This window comes from Phaethon aethereus (assembly GCF_964289735.1).
Source record: "Phaethon aethereus genome assembly, chromosome: 2".
Taxonomy (NCBI): Eukaryota; Metazoa; Chordata; class Aves; order Phaethontiformes; family Phaethontidae; genus Phaethon; species Phaethon aethereus.
In genome coordinates this window covers 92,940,590-92,947,137 of record NC_138582.1, presented here as the reverse complement: position 1 = coordinate 92,947,137, position 6,548 = coordinate 92,940,590, and positions in this window count along the sequence as shown.

Genomic DNA, 6,548 nt, shown 5'->3' with positions numbered 1-6,548 from the left:
TTTTAGAAACTGGATGAGGAAATAGCTGTATTAGAACAAAAGCGACAGCTTATAAGCTTTTGAGGAAAGACAGAAAAGTGATTTGAGGAGATGGCCAAGAGGACAGGTGAGCTGAGTGCCTTTGGGTCAAAATGAGAGGTGTTACCATCAAGGGAGTGCTTGTGGTGGGTGTCCTGGATGGATGACCTGATAGGCAAAGAGAAACAGATGAAATCTTCTTCAGACCACTTGAAGACTGACAATAGCAGCCTTGGCTGCAGTGCTAAGATCAAAGAGTTTAACATCCCAAGGGGTGTGAAGAAAGTAGAGGAATAAAGCCCCAGAACTTCATAAGAGCAGATTTTAACTTGCTCAGGGAGCTGCTAGGAGGCATCCCAGAAGACTCTGCTTTGGAAGCCAAAGGTGTTCAGGAGTACTGGGAGACTTTCAGAGACAGCCTTCTCTGAGTGCAAGAGCAGTCCATCCATCTAAGCAGGAAAAGGAGCCAGCACAGCAAGAAACCAGCCTGCTTAAACAGTGAGCTGCTGAGAGAACTGAGATGCAAAAAAAGGAACATGAGAGAGATGGAAAAGGGAACAGGCTTCCAAAAGAGAATGTATAAATACCACTCAGGCACGCAGAGATGCAGAGAATCATAGAATCACAGAATAGTTTGGGTTGGAAGGGACCTTTAAAGGTCATCTAGTCCAACCCCCCTGCAGTGAGCAGGGACATCTTCAACTAGGTCAGGTTGCTCAGAGGCCCATCCAGCCTGACCTGGAATGTTTGCAGGGATGGGGCATCTACCACCTCTCTGGGCAACCTGTGCCAGTGTTTCACCACCCTCATTCCTTAGATCTAGTCTAAATCTACCCTCTTTTCGTTTAAAACCATTACCCCTTGTTCTATCACAACAGGCCCTGCTAAAAAGTTTTTCCCCATCTTTCTTATAAGGCGCCTTTAAGTATTGAAGGACTGCAATAAGGTCTCCCCTGAGTGAAAGGCTAAAGCCCAGCTAGAGCCCAAATTGGCAAGAAATGTCAAGTAGCAAGAAAGTACTAATATACTGTACATATGCTAGCAAACAGGACAAGGAAAAGGTAGGTCCACTGCTGAGTGAGGTTGGCAAGTTAATTGGAAATGACAGAGGGAAACCTGAAGATTTTCTTTCATGCCTTCTTTGCCTTGATCGTCATGAGTAAGGTCAGCCTCCCAAGTCCCTATGAAAGCAATGACGAAGCAGACAATGAACTGCTGACAGTGGGAGAGGGTTGAGTTAGCTGAGGTAGGTGTTGGCTTCTCCCAGTTGCCTTCTCCTTCATGCCTGGAAATAGCTTCCATGAGGACCTGTCCTATAATTCTTCAAGGGACTTGAGTGAGGCTGACTCATTTTTAATTTCCCAAATCTTCTTTTGTGCCCTTTTTGTAGATGGGTGTAATACTTGCCCTTTTCCAGTGAGCTGGGGCTTCCCCTGAACTCCATAGCCTGTTAAAGATGTTGAAGTGTGGCTTTGCAGCGATGTTGGCCAACCCTCTCAGCAGCCTCGGATGCCTTCTGCCAAGTCCCATTGACTTGTATATGTCCAGGTGGGTGGTCCCCAACACTCCTGAGCTCCTTTGCCTTCTTTGGGAACCTTTCTAACAGTTTCCTGGGAAGTTCAAATCAGGACCAATTTTGTGTATGATCATCTGCATATAATGAATGTATAGATCGATCAAGCGATCAGGCAGGCTAAGGAATGAGCCAGAAGGGCTGTGGTAATCCTCAGCCGAAACAAAGAAATCATAAGGCAGCTAGCCAAAATAAGCAGAAGAAGAAAATAAGCATTTGATCGGACAATGTGACATACTCATCTACCACAACATGGTTCCTTAATGGTATGCTGCCATTGTTCATAAACCAGAGAGAATTGTAGTAACGTGTTTTTCCCCATGCTTGTGCTCATGTATGCTCACATTTTACAAATAAAACCCACAACAAATGTTTGACAATGCAACAAGAGCGCTGGAGAGCCTTGAAGGCAAGACCGGAGGGCTAGCAAGCCTTGCTCCAGCAAGGAGAAGACGCTATCACTTGGTGGCCACAAGCAGCTTTGATGCCTTGCAGAAGGAAAAACCAGGCAACCAGAATTACTGAAATGAGAGCAATGAGAAACGCAAGTATCTGCTAGGGTCTGTCAAGGCGGGGATCCTCATGGGAACCCCCTAGGGTACAAACACTGGATGACAGGGGAGGCCTTTGAATGTACATGCAAAAACTACACCTTGCCCATTGAGGAGTGCAGCATTGATTACTGGGTAGAATGGGCTTGAAGGCGTAACAAAGACTGAAAATAACATATTCAGCTCAAGTAAGTCATCCCATATACGGTGAAAGTGGGAAGAACATCAGAAGGTATAAAAGACCCTACAAGAACAGGAAAAAAGGAAGGAGAGAGGGGAATTTCACCTGTACCGTCTCCTCAGGTGAGGACACCATGTGTGATCAGCACCACCATGTAAGCAACAAGCAGATCCTCCTCCAGATTTGGGGGGAGGAATGCTGCTTTTTGATTTGCCCCTTACAACATTTTGCTAGGACAAAGGCAGAGTAAACTCGTATGGCAGAGCTCTGGGAGAAATCATTTATGGTATAGCAACAATTCACTCTTCGCAGGACAGCACCAGTCAAGAGGAAGAGAGGAGAAACACATTTAACGACAACCTTTCAGCTGACTCATTCCCATCAGCACCTGACATCGCATGCCCCTTGCTTCAGCAGCGACTGCGACCACCAGCTTGATTTTTTCCAGAGGTACCACTGTACCTCAGACAAGGTGAATGCGAATCGCTGGCATTTAGCATCGCGGGGGGCAGGGGGTGGGAATCCTCACAGGCCGAACGCTGCCGGGCAGAGCTCTCCGGTGCCCGCACTTCCAAGCGAGAGTGCTGCAAAGCAGCGCTGTGGGCAGGCTGCCCTGGCGCGTGCCTTTCGGGTCAGCCTCAGAGTGCCCCTGACGGACCGGGAAGGGCAACAGCCATTCGGAAGGAGGTTTGGAAAACTAGCTTATGAAGTTTGGAGTGGTTCAGCATTCCGCACAAGAAACCTTGGGCAACTTGGTCAAGTACACTTTGATTTTCCAGCAACTAGTATTAAATGTCTGTTAATAATATGTATTTACATATTCCAGAAATAACTTTTCACACGAAGAATTTGCAGCCATTTTACCATGGCCAGTACCATGTGCTAGTTGAAGTGAATTCTCCAGTTGTTGTAGATGGTTTTTAAAGGCGGTGGTGAGGGGGCACTGATGACAAATTTGAGTGGAAGTATCTGATAAAACTATAGCTATATTAAATACCTGATTAGCACAAAGACAACCTTCAGCAGGGTTCTGTTTTATAACAGACACAGGTGTAGTTGCTCAGATACCATCAATATGATAAAAGGAAGGGAACCTGAATGGACAAGTAGAAATTATGACATTTTAGTGATGCTACTTCTAGCTATGCTGTAAGCCTTGCAGAGTGATTTCCAGTATCTGTCTGAACACGTAGCAAAGTACACAGATTAAGAGCAGTTATTATCTATGTTGATCTTTAATGCCGTGTTGTTTTCCACGAGGATAAGGGCTGCTCTGGTGCCCTTGAGCAAAAGATTGCTCCTCGTTTTCCCATGGTTATACACGGAATTACCGCTACCCTTCCAGGCCTGAAGTGGCTGAGTTTCAAGAGCACCTAGTATATTCGCTGTGGATAATGCATGTTGTGATTTCTCAGACTGAAAGACTTGTAAAATGCATGCAGTGCAGGAGGAGACTTCAGGAATGAGTTGGAACGAGTGCCCAGTTCTCAGCAGTAGAACATTACCACACCAGATCTACAAGAGCTCCTGTTGATTCCATGCATGTACGTAGATGCACTTGTGCATTATTGTGGCACATACTGGGGAAGGGAAGCACTTTTTGTTTCTACAAACAATTCTACATACAAAAAGTGTTACAAAAGCCTAACCAGGAATGTTTTTATATTCACATCTGATTTTTTTTTTTGTCAAAATAAGCATAGGCATATAATAATGTATTTGATTTTCTCCATTCATTCAAATAAAATCTTCACTTTTTCTCGAGTAGATCTTTAAGATTTTTATTATCATTAGTTATGTGTTTTACAATAGCAGCCAGAAGCCTCCAAATTAGTGCCCAATGCATAGGACCCTATTGTACAAACAGATGTTAAAAACCAGCCCCAGCTCCAAACTGACGACAAATGAAATAATGAAGATAAAGAAGTCCCTTTGGGGTCCATGTCTAAGCAGCCAGGCAGAGACCCAGGGAACATGCAGCATGCTGATGAGTGTGATATGGTTTCTTCACTTTTGGGTAGACTCTGGAGGAAGAAAAAAAATCAGATCTGTTGGCAGATCACGTTTCCCATCAGGGAGCAGCCACAGAGCCAAGATCATTATGACCCATTTCTTCACGCTTGCTGATGATCCTAGTTTCAATCCTTGCTCAGTAGGATCCTGATTCAGCGGGTGAAAAAAACGTGTCCTCACTGAGGACACGTAGTAAACTTCCCATTGTCTCCTCTGAAATCAGGATTTTGAGCCTGCTCTCTGATGGCAGATACAAACCACAGGAAGAAAGAAGCTGCACAAAGAGAAAGAGGAGGTAGACCTACAGACAGGTAGTTTACCCAGAGTTGAGCACAAGAATTCGGTCCTTCCTGCCTTGTAAGTGGGGCCAGCTGAATATTTTCTGGTAGGCTGATGTCCTGGATGAATGCTTTCCAGGAAAACACAACTGAAAAAATTAAGATGAAGTGGGAAAATATCTGCACCACCTTGCATGAAGGTGATGGTGGCTCTGCTTCCTTGCCCTTATTGCACCAATGCCAAGGGGATACAGAATTAGGCCAGAAGAGGCTGGAAAGAGGTTGTAAAGGAACCAGCAGGAAAGACAAAAGAATACCACAGATAAGAGAGCCTCAGCTACACACCTTCAAAGAGGCAGAGTTAGCTTGGGCCATCACTGAATGGGACAACCTGCCTGGCCAAGTGTAGGCTAGGGTGGTCTAGTTTTCTGAAGGCCATGAAGAAGTGAAAGGGAGACTGGTTGTTCGTGCGCCCCTTTTGCCAGCCACCCAAGAGAGAGTCTTGCATGTCTGTGCTGAGCTTTACATCCCAGATATATTAATAATGCAAAATTATTCTCCTGAGAGGTGAAGATGGCTAAACCCATCCTTTTGTTTTATGGATGAGAAGCTCATCGTGACACAGTGGTCACCTTGTCAGCTTTATAGGCACTCTTCATCAGCAGAGCAGTACTGTTGAAAACAGAGCAGCTACACAGTGAAGTCCTCAGCTTTAAAACCTCCCTGGGGAGGAGCCCTCCCCACCAGAGACCTCTTCCATCAGGGCAGGTGAGATCACACGAGATGAGAGATCCCTTTGCTGTCTGGCCAGAAACACAGCACTGACCCTCATGAAGGCTCAGGCTGAAGATAACCTCCTGCAGTGCTCACATGTGCAGGACAATGTCAGAAAATTACCCCTTGTCAGGAAATCATTAAAAGTGTTCTCATTTCCTCTTGGGAGCTCCTTGGAACTTTGTTCCCTTCACTTTTCTCTCCACAGTGGCTGCTGGAGGAGGCTGCAGGATACAGGACCTGAACCAAAGCCAACTGAGTAGCTGAGTCTCCCTTCTAACTACAACTATTATTATTCTTTAAATCCAACCCTTTGATCCCATTGCTTATCAGCTCTCAGTGTGACAGTGGCTACACTCCGATTTCAGCTCAGACAGGCTGAGCTCTGGAAATAGCTTCATGCTACCTGAATAAAGCTTTAGTTACTAATGAAAATATCAGAGGGAAAGACAAAGTTGTTTGAGCAGATGAAGAAACATGTGTTTGACCCTGACCAAATTCTCCATCTTTGGGTAATTCCTCCCTCTCCTGTCACTCAGAAAATGTCCACAGCTGGTTATTGTAGACCCTTCCTCCACCTGCTAGCAGCTCTCTGTCTTAAACTTTAGTGGCATTATTCATGCAGCAGCGTGCTGGGCACACGTCACTCTCATCATCAGGGGTTTGAATTCCTCTGGTGAGGTGCAATAAGGTAGAGGTGAATCAAGGTCCAAACCTATAAATGCTCTTTGCTCTGTATTAATCTGATATGCTTAATCTGCAAGGCATATCAGGTCTGTTTTGCCTATTGTCGTGCACTTGGGGCAGCATTACACCTAGTCATACCCACAAGTTAATAAGGGACAGACCAGGATCTTGGCTCTGGTGCTGGTTTGAGACTGGAGCGTCGGCTCCCTTGAGGAAAGATGGGAAGGGCTGACGCCACCCGCCCGATCCCCATGGGGAGGCAAAGGTCTGCAGCAGCACTAGGCTCAGGGCAGAGGTGGCCGCCCCTTCCTTCTACCACCAGAGGCATCGAGGAGGCCCAAGACCCAGCAAAATGGGTGCAGCTTAATTGCAAAAAGAAAACCCTGAGGCGGAGCTCAGGGGCCCCTTTCAGTGCGGTCCTCTGCCACGTTGTTACCTCTATGGGAACGCCCCGCGCTCCCAGCCAGCAGCGC